Genomic DNA, 15,000 nt, shown 5'->3' with positions numbered 1-15,000 from the left:
TGAAGAAGATATACAAATATGAAAGTAAGCAATCTAGACACGAAAGGCGACTAATCAGGCCATGGCACCAGTACCAAGTTTGCTATGAACCACCTGAACCAAATCCATAGCCGAGAATAATGACGTCAACACAATGGAAATAAACACACGTTACTGAATTCACGCTAGGAAGCAATCACGACTCGCCAGAAAGCGTTCGATCCCCTCTCACTCTTTCAAATGACCCCGATGACACATGACGAAGCAATGACACACATGATCTCTCCTGACAAGATCACCAAAGCATCCCTCCTCCTCCTCCTCCTCCTCCTCCTCCTCCACACGCCGCAGGCCCAGCGAGATTGGTGTCACTCACTTCAATCTCTCCCTGATAAGAATGATCAAGAAAATCGAAATGGTATAAATGCTACCGAATCTATATGTCTCGATATTCCTCCTTTTCTGCTCTGAAGACTTTACCAAAATATGAGGAAAATTTGGGAAGTGAACTAAGAGCTTGGAAATGTGCTATGGTTTTATATACATAAAAAAAGGATACAAAATTCCTTTAAATTAACTTCCCAAATTTTCAATATACTTTCATCAAGTACTCAAAACAGAAAAAAGGAAAACTGAGAAATATAACACACGAAAATATGAAGCAGTTACTCGATTTACATATTAATAAAAATAAAATTTGCAACACTTGATAACTGCTTCAGTTAACTCATTTTCCTAATATTTCCCTTGGTTGCAGAATTCAGACTTGGATTTCGTTTAGTGCAGATGGACTTACACGATTCTGTCAGTCATTGTAGAAATCGTAGTCTTCAAGAAGTGGAGTATAATCATGGTACCTGGCTTCCTTTTTAACAGTGACGATGATCAGCAGTCTACATGAATTCTACTTTGCTGTTACTGAAGAATTCTGCATCACTGTTATTGAACTATAACTATTCCTTTCTGTTCAGGAACCACGCGTACAAAATGTTCATCTTTATTCAGTATCAATTCATTTTTGACAGCTCTACATGAAACGAAATGAACAGCGGGAAGTACCTGATCATATAATGGAATATACTGCGTTCTACACCAGAATGAAAATGGCCATGATGATTTTTAATAAAAAAAAAAAAAACTACAATATATTAGGAATATGTAATTTCAAACAATCATACAACGCAGCCAGAATATGTAATTCAAAATGAAGGAGTATACGTCACTTAAAAACGTATTTAAACCATTTGAAGAATAATTTGTCAAAGGTTTTCTTGAAAAAATTTCACTCTCACATTAAAACCTTAAACCTGCACAAGGAACTCTAAAAACATGATTAAAAAAATTGTTCATAATAAAAATAATTGGCCTCATTTTAAGAAAGTTATCTGAGGAAAAGTGCTCATAAACAAGTTGATTACTACCTCGCATATAATTTCATCTATTACTGAAGTTTTTACTTAACTTCTAGTCATAATGGGGCATAAGTGCAACAACTCTGACCTGAAGAAGTTTTTGATGATGATAAAATACTCAACTGATACTGAGCGTGACATACATGACTAACTGCTAAAGTGTTAACGTAACGTACACACAGACACAAACACATCAAGAATACTTTTAAATCATGGCAAAAAGGAGGAAAAATGCAGTTTTGCCATGGATTCCGAGAATTTCGCACAAGAAATTGATTTATCTAAACATCGCTGTAAATTTTCAAAGTCACGGTACAGCAACAAATCCGATTTCCAACACGTCAATTCGCCCCCCCCCCCCCCCCCCCCCCCCACACCATTTTTGCCAAAGCCTTCCTTATGATCAGTGAACCGTGTTTGTCTTTCTTAGTTTAAATCCAACTACAAGCTCTTTAAACATGTGATACAGACTAACAGACAGACATTCAAGGACAAAGGGACGGAATCTACACATCCAAACAGTCGACCACTTAAGCTGAATGTGTGACTTTTGACGTTGTTTACGAACACAGAATAGATGGTGTTGTTCTCTCTTATTTCATGCATATTGTTTACACTTTTTTTATTATCTATTCCTTGTAATATGTTTTCTGTGTATGGGTAGTCAGTTGTTGTATTTTAAACTCTCACGTGGTCAGAGGCTTTTATCAATATTTGTAAACATTTCCTCCTCATAAAAATAGTCTTAGCTAAGCCTTTCTATTTTATTGGCCTCAACACAGTGAAAGGGTCAGAGGAATCTTATGAAACTCGCTCAGTTCAAGCTTCTGGAAAGTCGACTTCCGAATCCAGTCTTCCGTGAAACATTCCAGACAACGGAACCTCCACACAGCCGGAACACTAGATGCCCAAATCGGGACTTGGTTCCAGGAAACGCCAGAGATGAGGAGGAACTGAGATTATATCCTGTGAAGGAGAATTTTTGACATCCCGAAAGCAATGGGAGTTCAAGGATGTCTAACCCCACCCCCCACCCCCCTCTCTCTAATATAAGTGTGTCTACTGATTTAAGTCTCTCTCTGTCTTATGCCAGGGGTGTCTGCTGTTGGTTCTGAAACTCTGTCTCTAATAAATGAGTGTCTGTTGGTCTGAAAATCGCTCTCTCTCTCTCTCTCTCTCTCTCTCTCTCTCTCTCTCTCTCTCTCAAATATCTATATATATATATATATATATATATATATATATATATATATATATATATATATATATATATATATATATAATATATAAAAGTGTGTCTACTGATGGTTCTGGCAATTTGAGTCTTCTGTTTCTCTTTTATGCCAGGGGTGTCTGCTGTTGGTTCTGGAACTCTCTCTCTCTCTCTCTCTCTCTCTCTCTCTCTCTTTCTCTCTCTCTCTCTCTCTCTCTCCACAAGGTGACTGCAACCAGTGTCGAAAGCCTCCTGTATTAATATTGCTCCATCCGTATCTTCGCTGTATCTGGCGGTCGTATGTAAGAGCACCTACAAAAAGATTTCAAGTCTTCATTTCAAACACAAGTTTTTCATTGAATAGCATCCCGTTGGAAAAGACGAAACGGCCGTAGCAGCTGTAAGGAAACATGCATAAACATTTGCATACCAGAGATGTATCACAGTTTCAGGAAAAATATAGACTTTCGTGTATTCTCAAGTTGAATCGTATCTGTAAGTTAAGCCGCTGTAAAAATAGAATGAAAGCCGAGGATAAAACGTAAGGAAACTCTTTTTAAGATTTGCTTTTCACTGAGTATTAAATTGGATTTTTTTTTCAGTTTCCACAGTCTTGATTGAATGAAGGAAGAAAAATATTCAGGTTGATCATAATTGGTTTTGTTGTCTAAAATTTCTTTAGTATAATAGAAAGGTTGCATCCAGAATGTTACGAACAACCAAACCCCAGTGTGGAGGCACCCCACCTGCTGAAACAGTACCCTTGGCTGAAACTCTTCTAGATATTCCCGAAATTCAATAGGTAAAGAATAAAAGTGGCAAAACAATTATATATTTAACTAATGTTCAGATCTTATTATAATACGATAATGCAAAATACCCTCTTGAAAATGCAGATCTCAAATTTCATTGATGGTAATCTAATCTTAGGGGAATTCAAGTTCATTTATCTATTAAAATGAATCAATTAACATGAATTACACTGAAAATTGATGGTTGATCTAGAGAGCCAACAGATGATCCGAAGTTGCTGGATGAACCCGGGTTACCAGGAAGAAGGATGTTATTGGAACTGGAAAACAATGGGTGGTTCCCGCCTAATTATGGTGGGCACATGGAAGCAAAATATATGAGAGAGAGAGAGAGAGAGAGAGAGAGAGAGAGAGAGAGACCCACGTGTATAGAATTCCAATTTTCCGAGAAGGAAATCTCTCATTAGTAGCATTGGGGTCATGTTTGAATCGAGATCAAAGTCTGTTTACACTGCCTTGAGAGTGTTGCCACTTAGGCGAGAACAATAATATTAAAGACGATATTGTTCGACCGTTAACGTCCTCGTGATAGAAATGATACCCATTCATGACGCAGACTTGAGAAGCAGATAGTGTCCTTTGGCTGAAAAGAAATGCATTCTTTATATCATCCACGAGTGTTTTGCTAGTTATCTTTGCCATTCCTTGTGTGACTTTATTACATAATCTTTGATTACTCTCTGCTTGGATGTTGGTTTTATTAATGCTTTAGGAATATCATATTATGCTTACATTAATAATATTCCTTAATAGTACAACTTTATTAAATATTCTACAATTATTTTGCTTCTATGTTGGTTTTATCAACGATTTCAGAGCTCATAATATAAAGCTTCCCTTCAAGGGTCATTATGGAAAATACTGAAAAAGAGCAGAAAAAAAACCTAGAGGTGAAACCTATTTACTTTTTCAAAAATAATCTGGATCTTATGAATATAAGTAAACATCACTTAAGAATGACAAAGCTATGGTGCATGTTTCCATAAGTAACTATTGATAGGTAGCTAGATAGACAGAGAGGCCAGCAATGAAGATATTAAGTAGTTATAAATAAAGATAAAAGGCCTGAGTTGTATGTCATAATGTGATACTGCCCTTAGCACGAGTAATAAACAAAATATATTTTTTCGAATGATTAATGTGACGGATAAGCTCATTTGCATAACATCACAAAGCAATAAATTAAGTAGATTATTAAATTTGGATGTATGTTAATAATTATGATCTATGTCCGAAATCAAAACGGTTAATTACATAACTGGAATATAAATGATAAGCAAAAGCTCTATAATTCACTTACTTCTTTTTACAAAATAAACATTCCGGGAATAATTAAAGGTAATCTCACGCGTGACCACTGATCAGAGAGAGAGAGAGAGAGAGAGAGAGAGAGAGAGAGAGAGAGAGAGAGAGAGAGAGAGAGGAAGCATTTTAGATTTATTTGTGTCCACTGACATACATGCTGTAAAGGTGAGAGAGAGAGAGAGAGAGAGAGAGAGAGAGAGAGAGAGAGAGAGAGACTGGTAGGTGCGTACCCCATAAAAAAGGCGTGGAACTGTATGCAGTGGTTGCAGCTATTCATGCATTGGTATTTTTATGTCTGTGTTTATATCAGAGAGAGAGAGAGAGAGAGAGAGAGAGAGAGAGAGAGAGGGGGCGGGGGGTGAATGAATAGATTATAGTCAGCATTAAGTCATGAGATCAAAGTAAAGGGGAGATCAGTCCATCCTAAATGAGCCTGATTGGACGGATTCCTGTCGAGGCATCCTCCAGGGAGAAAACCTGAATCCTAAATAGTTTTAGTCGATAGAGTTTATGAAGGATCGGGTGAATTACCATACGTATGTCCCATCTGCATTTCAAAATGTGCCTTATGTTTGTCTCATGTGCAATGGTTATGAATAATACAATTTCACATTGCACTTATCTTGGAAATAGTCTCTGAACGTGTATCAAAGTATTCCACATTCATATTATGTATACTCTGTTATGCCTCTTTTTCCCTTCTGTTCGAGAAGTCATACGCTGTTTTGGGCTTTGGACATACATACACACACACACACACACACACACATATATATATATATATATATATATATATAATATCTATATATATATATATATATATATATATATATTACATATATATATATGTATATTCTATATTATAATATATATATATATATAGCTATAAGATATATATTTAATATTAAAATATATATATAGATATAATATATGTATATAGATATAGATATATATATATAGATATATGTATATATTATAATATATATATATTATTAATATAATATATATATATTATTAATATATGATATATATATTATATATATATATATATATATAATATAGATATATATATATATATATATCATATATGTAGAATATCTCTATATATATATATTATATATATATAATCGATATATAGACTTCTATATAGATATATATACTTATATATATATTCTATATATCTATCTTATATATATATATATATATATATATATATATATATCTATATCTATATCTACATATATATATATATATATATATCTATATATATATATATATATGTGTGTGTGTGTGTGTGTATAGTATATGAGTACATATATACACACTCGTTTATACGAGTATATATAAACTATAATGTATATATATGATATAAATGTATCTTGTATCAACCAATACTAATGGCAATGACTCACCAGAGCAAGAATCAGAAGGACAGGTGATATTTCTGAGGCAGATGTTTTGTCCTCTGACCTCAGAAACTAAAACTGAATCAGAAGTGAAATCTAACGTTCCAGCATTTCCATTTCACCAACTAACTTCGCAAAGGTAGAATGAAATGTTATGGAAGGTTAAGCTTCAAGATGTTCTTTTAGCTTAGGTTTTAGGGGTAAATGTATTACGTGAAGTATTAAGTATTAAGTAATTAAGTATTACCTATTCCTGCAAACAATATATGCACTGATGTATGCAATACAATGGTATTGTTTTTTGTTATATTTACTTCACTTATTTCTGCAAAGATGAAGGAACGAACCCATGAAGCTGGTAAAATCTTATACACGGTATTAAATCCTTGAAAATATAAAAAGAAAATAAGTGTTAGGTGTAATGATTATAATGTGGAGAGAGAGAGAGAGAGAGAAGAGAGAGAGAGAGAGAGAGAGAGAGCTGAGTTTTGTAGCTAACTGTAAACTCTTCAAGGCCTTGTATCAATATTAGTATTAATAATGACATTACAAAGGTCCTAACATGAATATCACCATGAATCATGGATGAATATAACTCCATAGATATACGTTAAGTGGAATTCAAAGTTAATTAACCTGTAACTATTATTAAATAACGACCTTATTCATGATTCACAAACTCAAAGTCGTGCAATATAAGATCTGAATGTACAAAGGCGCATTACCCTAATGATGCACAAATTGCAATTTCCTCTTCTGCCATTCCGTTTGATCTCACTGTAAATAGATTTATCTTAACGTATTATTGGAGAACCCAAGTATGTCAGCAGATCATTAGATAATGACTGTAAAAATATATTTCCCAGAGAGATTTTATATTTGAGTTGTCATCATTGGTTAAAGTGAACTGGCCTTCATAATTGGGATAAAGGAAGAGTTTTGTACCTTTTCTTATGTTATGGTCGTTCTTGTTCTTTGCATTAAGAAGAAACTGAAAAAATACTCCAGCAAGATGTGTTCAATATTCATATTTATAATGTAGTTTTATTTACCCTGGTTAATCAAGACTTTAAGAATATATATATTATATATATATATATATATATATATAATATATATATATATATATATATATATAATATATATATATATATATGTGTGTGTGTATGTGTGTGTGTGTGTGTGTGTGTGTGTGTGTGTGTGTACGTGTGTCAGTGTATGATAATTGGACAGTTCTAAGCCTATCATAATCAGACAAGGAAAACGTTTAATAAAAAGCCAAAGTTCTAAGTGTGTTCCAGTGGCATTTGGTGTGTGTGTGTGTGTTGTGTGTGTGTGTGTGACCTTACAGACCTTACAGACCTTACATCTTGTTCGGGTTGCCCCAGGTCCCTCAGTGTGAGGCACCTCTAATGTCTACCAGAGAGTTGCTAGTACATCTTCCGGTATATTTTGCATCTTCCAATCTTGGATGGTCTGGGATGCAGTTTAGATATTTGTCGAGCTTATTCTTAAACACATCTACGCTCACTCCTGATATATTCCTCAGATGAGCTGGCAACGCATTGAATAGACGCTGCATTATCGATGCTGGTGCGTAGTGGATTAATGTCCTGTGTGCTTTCCTTATTTTTCCTGGTATAGTTTTGGGCACTATTAATCTACCTCTGCTTGCTCTTTCTGATATTTTTAGTTCCATGATATTTTCTGCTATTCCTTCTATCTGTTTCCATGCCTGAATTATCATGTAGCGTTCTCTTCTCCTTTCTAGACTATATAATTTTAAGAATTGTAGTCTTTCCCAGTAGTCAAGGTCTTTAACTTCTTCTATTCTAGCTGTAAAGGACCTTTGTACACTCTCTATTTGTGCAATATCCTTTTGATAGTGTGGGTACCATATCTATTGCAATATTCAAGTGATCGACTACGAACATATGTTTTATAAAGCATAATCATGTGTTCAGCTTTTCTTGTTTTGAAGTGCCGTAACAACATTCCCATTTTTGCTTTACATTTTGCCAACAGAGTTGCTATTTGATCATTGCCATAAAACATTTTCCTATTCATCATCACACCAAGGTCTTTAACTGCTTATTTGTGATTGTCTCATTATTAGGTCCCTTATATGCATATAGCTTTCTTTCTCTGTCTCCATAATTTATTGATTCAAATTTATCAGAGTTAAATACCATCCTATTTACCTCTGCCCAATCATATACTTTGTTAAGGTCTCTTTGTAGAGCGTTCCTATCTTCATCACAAGTAATTTCTCTACTTATTCTTGTGTCATCTGCGAAACTACTCACTACCGAATCCTTAACATTATTGTCTAGTCTTCAATCATAATAACAAACAGTATTGCAGCTAAACACCGTACCTTGCGGCACACCGGATATTACCTTGGCTTCATCCGATTTCTCGTCGTTTGCAATAACTATCTGTTTTCTGTTGTGTAAAAATTCTTTTAACCATCTTCCTACTTTATCCACGATATTGTGTTTTCTAATTTTCTTCGCTAATATATTATGGTCTACTTTGTCAAAAGCTTTTGCAAAGTCTAAATAAACCACATCTGTTTCATTTCCGCTTTTCATATTTTTGAATATGTTCTCACGGTGGACTAACAGTTGGGTTTGTGTACTTTTTCCGGGTACGAAACCATGTTGTCCTTTATTAAACAAATTATTTTTTATTAAATGTTTCATATAAATTTTTCTTCATTACCCCTTTCATACACTTTCATAATATGTGATGTTAGACCTCCCCCACCTCCCCAGGCCTATAATTACTTGCCTCTAGTCTTGATCCACTTTTGAAAGTAGGGTAATATATGCTAATTTGTGCTCATCATAAATCTTGCCTGTATCTACACTTTGTCTTAATAATATTGCAAGTGGCTTTGCGATAGAATGAACTACTTTCTTTAACAAAACAGCAGGAATTCCATCAGGCCCTGCAGCAGCTCCATTTTTAATTTCATTAATAGCCTGCACAATATCAGCTTCATTAATATCTATGTCAGCTAAATATTCACTATTTTCATCCCTTACTTCTATATCATTATCTTCATTATCTATTTTCTAGGGGTGAATTCTCTCTTATATCGTTCTGCCAGTATGTTGGCAAATTTCCTTTTTTTCATTGTTCGTTAATCTCCCTTCAATTCTTAGAGGGCCTATTTCTATTCTTCTTTTATTCATCTTCTTCGCATATGAGTATAATAGTTTGGGATTTTGCTTGATATTTAATAGGGTTTTTTCTTCCAAGTCCCGTTTTTCATTTTCTTTTGATTGTATATCTTTTGTTCTGCATTTTCTATCTTACTTTTTAGTTCTATAACTTTCCATGCATTTTTTTCTTTTGCTAGACCTTTTTTCCACTTTCTGATTTTCTGGAACAAGATCCTTCTGTCTCTTGGTATTGCATGACTGATGTTTACTTTTCTTCTTCGGTATATATTTATCCACTATTTTCTCTAATATTTTATATAATATCTCCGTATTTACCTTTATGTCATCACTTACGAAAATATTATCCCCCCAATCTTTGTTTAATTCTTCATTTATTTCTGACCATTTATATTTTTACTGTAGAAAGTTGTATTTTCCATATCCTTCCCACTTTTTCATTTCTTGCTTATCTCTGTTTTCACTTGCTTTGGAATGGGACTGTTAATTCTATGACATTATGGTCTGAAATACTCGCATTATAAACTATTATTTCTTTAACATAAATTCATCTCGTTCACAAATACTAGGTCTAAAGTATTTTCCTTTCTTGTTGGCAGGTGATTTATTTGTTGAATGTTGTATTCTATTAGCATATCTAATAGCTTTTCGAATTGCCTCTTATCTTCTGCACTACTATTACTCTCTTTTTTATATGTATAAGTACATCCACAATCTCCTATTCGTTCTTTCCAGTCTACGAAAGGAAAGTTGAAGTCTCCAGATAGGAGAATAGTCCAGTCCTTGTGATTTCTACATATATCATCCAATTTTTCTATTATTAAGTCAAACTCTTTAGTATTAGGAGGTCTATATATTACTATGTTCATTAATTTTTCAGATTCAAATTCTACCGCTATTAGTTCACATTCTGAGTTACTATATTTCTCATATATTTTTCCTTGTTTTTTGTCTTTCCCATATATTGCGGTTCCCCTTGCTTCCTATTTTTTCTTTCTGATCTATAAGTTTGAAACCCTTTTATTTGATCATCATTCCCAGTCTCTTGGGGAATACCAGGTTTCACTTATATTCATTATATCTATTTTCTTTTCCAATTTGGGTTTAGTTCTTCTAAGTACTTCTTATTTTTCTTTTTGAGTTACTCGTAACTAAACCCTGCGCATTCATCACTATGATGGTTTGCGTGTTTTCTCCTTCATTTAATATTGGTAATAATAAGGATTTTCCCATGTCTCTTTCCTGTTCTGGTATGTTGTTCTTTTTTTCATTTCCAGAAATTCTGACATTAAAAAATCCAACTTTTCCATAATATTTGTTCTTCCTTCATCATAATTATTCATTTTGTGTCTGAATCTGCAATTTTCTCCATATCTGCAATATCCCCTTGCATAATAAAAACAGTTATTATCTCTTGAGTAGAATCTTGGAGCTGATGCATTGAAATTTTTTGCTGGCACCTCTGCATATCTCGTTGATGGCTTGCTTTTTTCTTTTACCTGATATTCTTCATTCCTCTCTTTATTTGTTTCTTTCTTATTTTGGATTTTATTGCTTGATTGGTTATTTATTTTATTATTTTTCATGGCTACAGGGTGCATATATTTACATTTTTTGTGACAGAGAGAGAGAGGAGAGAGAGAGAGAGAGAGAGAGAGAGAGAGAGAGAGAGAGAGAGAGAGAGAGAGAGAGAGATTACTTATTGTTAAGTGAATCCTATGCAGCAATTAAGATATCATGTATAAACATAAGGCGAGTTTAAACATTTAATACTGATAAGAATAAGATTAAAATTAAGTTTTATGGCTATGATTAGCACGAGCTAACAATAGCTACAAAATAAACAAGCAACTGAATTACTTTCGCATAATAACAAGTGCTGATTGATATCTGAGCATGAGCGAGAACACAAAACCCGCCACACTCAGGCCCTTCGGAATTCCGGGCTCCTTCAGGACGCTGGCTTATTCTTATATCAAGAAACAAGAGCTGGCGTGAGGCTGCCACACGCAAATCCTCAAGGTTGCCGGAAATTTCTTGTGGTATTGGCCCCGCTCGTTAGGGTACCAAGCGGTGTTAGTTAACTTGAACGGTAAGATATACGCATATATTTCTATGTATGTATATTACTGATATATTATATATATCTATATATATATATATATATATATATATATATATATATATATATATATATATATAAGTATATATATATACCGATGTTTATAAAAAACATCCTCTTGGAAAATCCTCCCAGAACAAGACGGCGGTGTTTATGACAGGAACATTTCCCCTTTGACGAACGATTTCTGCTTCCCGCAAAACCAAGCGGCGTCATGAGCGGCCCCGCGGTTGAAACCAGACATGAATTCTCGTCATAGGTTCCAGGAGAGAATGAGGCCGCGAATTCTCCATTTCAGCTTCCAGGCCTCATTTATGGGGTCGATTAAAGGCCCAGACGTGATGCCTTCAACATGCAACTTAATGCGTTCTCTCTCTCTCTCTCTCTCTCTCTCTCTCTCTCTCTCTCTCTATGAGTTAAGAAAGTTTGCCAAGTGATCATAGATTTATTCAGTTCATATCGATTTCACGTTTAAGAAAATAGAGTGAAATTCAAGAAAGGAACATAATTCCCCATTTCTTCTTTTAAATCTCTACTTGTTTAACTAAACTTGCAATTCCGGTTGTAATTCGTTAATTTAGGTTATCATTGTTCGCGTCATTACAATATAACAAATGTTTGCGTTATCACCTTGTTTTGTCTTTTCATTCGTCTGATTCTAAAAAGTCAAATATTAAATCACAGCAACTGAAAGAATGGGTATAATTCACAGCGGTTCTGGACAGCTGCTGTGACCACATTTTTTTATCTATTTATTTATCTGTCTGTATATATATATATATATATATATATATATATATATATATATATATATATATATATATATATATTTTAGGGCTGTTGCCTTGTATGATAAGGCGCCCTATGAGGTAATGTTAGACTTGCGATAATCTTACGCTAAGTCGGTTGGTATTGCACTTCCATATTCAGTGGAGTGTCTTGGGGTTTGTAGATCACTTACGAAGTCGGTATTATCTTCTTTGGTTATGAAGTCGATGTGTTAAACTCATGATGATTTCTTCGGTGACGAGGTGAGGATCTAGTAGAAACCAGGGGCGAAGTACAAAAATACTTATATTCTCTGAATTTACATGGTGAAGATCAGGTATGATTGTACAAGTCTTCTAATGACGATAGCTTGATCGCTTCTGCCAATGATAATGGCTAATTCTATTCTCTCTACATGATAAAGCTTAGGTAAAGAGGTACAGGTCTTCTAATGACGATAGCTAACTCTATTCTCCTCTGTTCTACATCTCGGTTACAAGTCATAAAGGAGCAGACAGTAGCTCGGACATATGAACATACATACAGATGACATAGTTACCTACGAACACACAATCAAAATGAGACACACTACAGATCACGTAGGCCACTTGAGCTATAGGTCACGGTGTTTGTCTCAAGCAGGAAGCTTGGACTAAAGTTTATAAACAATTGAATGACTACAGGTGACGGCATGTTATCTTAGCCTACTTTTATTGTATACGTCATCTTTAGCGTCTCTAGTCTGATCACATTCCTGCAAGCAATCTGGTTGACCTCTTTAGTTTTAGTCTTTTATATATATGGACTAACATTCCATATTTTTATTATGTAAACACTTACATATATACATACACATGCATATATACCTGTGAAAATGGATGGGTTTGTTTGTGTGTTCCACATACACTTTGAAATGCAGTGAGCAATTTCAACCAAATTTGTTATACATATGACTTACTATCTAGAAGAGAATACTGTGGGGGCAAGACATCCTGGCAACAAAATGGGGGGGGGTGGGAGGGGCTTCCCTGAAAAGGGGCTGGTTCTGCTTGTAGACTGTAAAAGAATACTGTTGGGGATAATACGTGGCACCAAAGGCGGTGGGGGCTGTGGGAAGGGGGTGACATGTAAAAATAACGCTGGGATGAACAGTGAAACTCCCGATGCTCTTCTGTATATATATATATATATATATATATATATATATATATATATATATATATATATATATATATATATATATATATATATATATATATATATATATATAGATATTATAATATAGATATATATATATATATATAATATACTATATATATATATAATATATATATATATATATATATATATATGTCATATATTTGTGTGTGTGAGCAAACCAGGGGGATTGTTAATCTCTCACGATAAAGACCAAAAGTAAAACCAAACTAGAACAGCCACAATTAGCGCCAACACTTAATCCTACTTTGATCGGAGCAAGAAACCAACTTCAAACACCAAACTTCCCGATGACCGCGGCTCTAACAAAAGCCGCGGGAACGTTAAGCCCCAGACCTATTTATACTTGGAGAATTGTTGTCTTTAGATGAATGAAAATAATGTTTTCTTTTAGATAAGGATGATGAATCTCCTGATAAATCCAGATAAAGCAGGAATCCTTAAATAAGGTTATGGGACATCAGATGTAGGAAGTTGCTGCATTAATTAATAATAATATAAACTTCAATAGAGTATACTATTTTATTCTTCGTCACTCTTTATATATTAGAATTATTGCATGAGAAGTACAGAACATAATTATTAATTCATTGACTTCTGAATCATGACATTCCTATAATCGGGCAGTGTCAATAACCTAGATTTTGTGACCCCAGTTTTAGCAGTCATAAATCAATGGGTCATAAGGATTAATTATACTATTTGCTATATATATATATATATATATATATATATATATATATATATATATATAATTAACGCAATCTTTAATACAGTGTAATGTATCTCTCTCTCTCTCTCTCTCACTGCGGAGCCGTGAATTATGTATCTAGATGTCAATTGCCTGTTGTGTTTCCCTACTAGCGTAGATAGAGAGAGAGAGAGAGAGAGAGAACGCACCGCCAAAATGAACACCATCCAAACAGGACGACCTCGACGAGGCAAATCCTCCCAAGCTCCGTCGTTTACCCTCTTTTCTAGTGCATGATTGATTGACTTCTGGCTCTTAAAACTGGCGTCACAACATCACCTGCATGCTAACATAATTCGTCTATGTGTTGACGAACTGGCATAACCTATTTCTTTTTCTATTTTTACCAAAAGTGACAGATTTTAATACTGCAACAGATCAAAAGTTCAGCGAACTGTGCTGTCACATTTTCAAACAGAATGTCCTCAAAAGATGTTTGGTTTATAGAATTGAGGTCAAAGGCCAATCGCCTGGACCTATGAGGTCATTCAGCGCTGAAAGGGAAATGGACAGTAGGAAGGTTCGAAAGGTGTAGCAAAAGGAAACCTAGAAGCTGAACTATGAATCAGTTGTTAGAGAGGGTAGGCAGTCAGATGGATGGAAGAGAATATGAAAGGACGTACTGAAAAAGGAATGAAAGATGTTGCAGCTTGGAGCCGAAGGGACACTGCAAAGAATCTGAAGTCGTTCCTACGGTGCACCACGTAAGGTGCACTGACGGCACTACACCTCTACGGGGCTAAAAAGATGATTTAATAAGAAACTGAATTATATCGAAATCTTTGAGGCTTATTTCTCAGAATGGGAAAAAATAGTTTACGCCATT

This window comes from Macrobrachium nipponense, chromosome 27 (assembly GCF_015104395.2).
Source record: "Macrobrachium nipponense isolate FS-2020 chromosome 27, ASM1510439v2, whole genome shotgun sequence".
Lineage (NCBI taxonomy): Eukaryota > Metazoa > Arthropoda > Malacostraca > Decapoda > Palaemonidae > Macrobrachium > Macrobrachium nipponense.
This window is presented reverse-complemented; position numbering follows the sequence as displayed.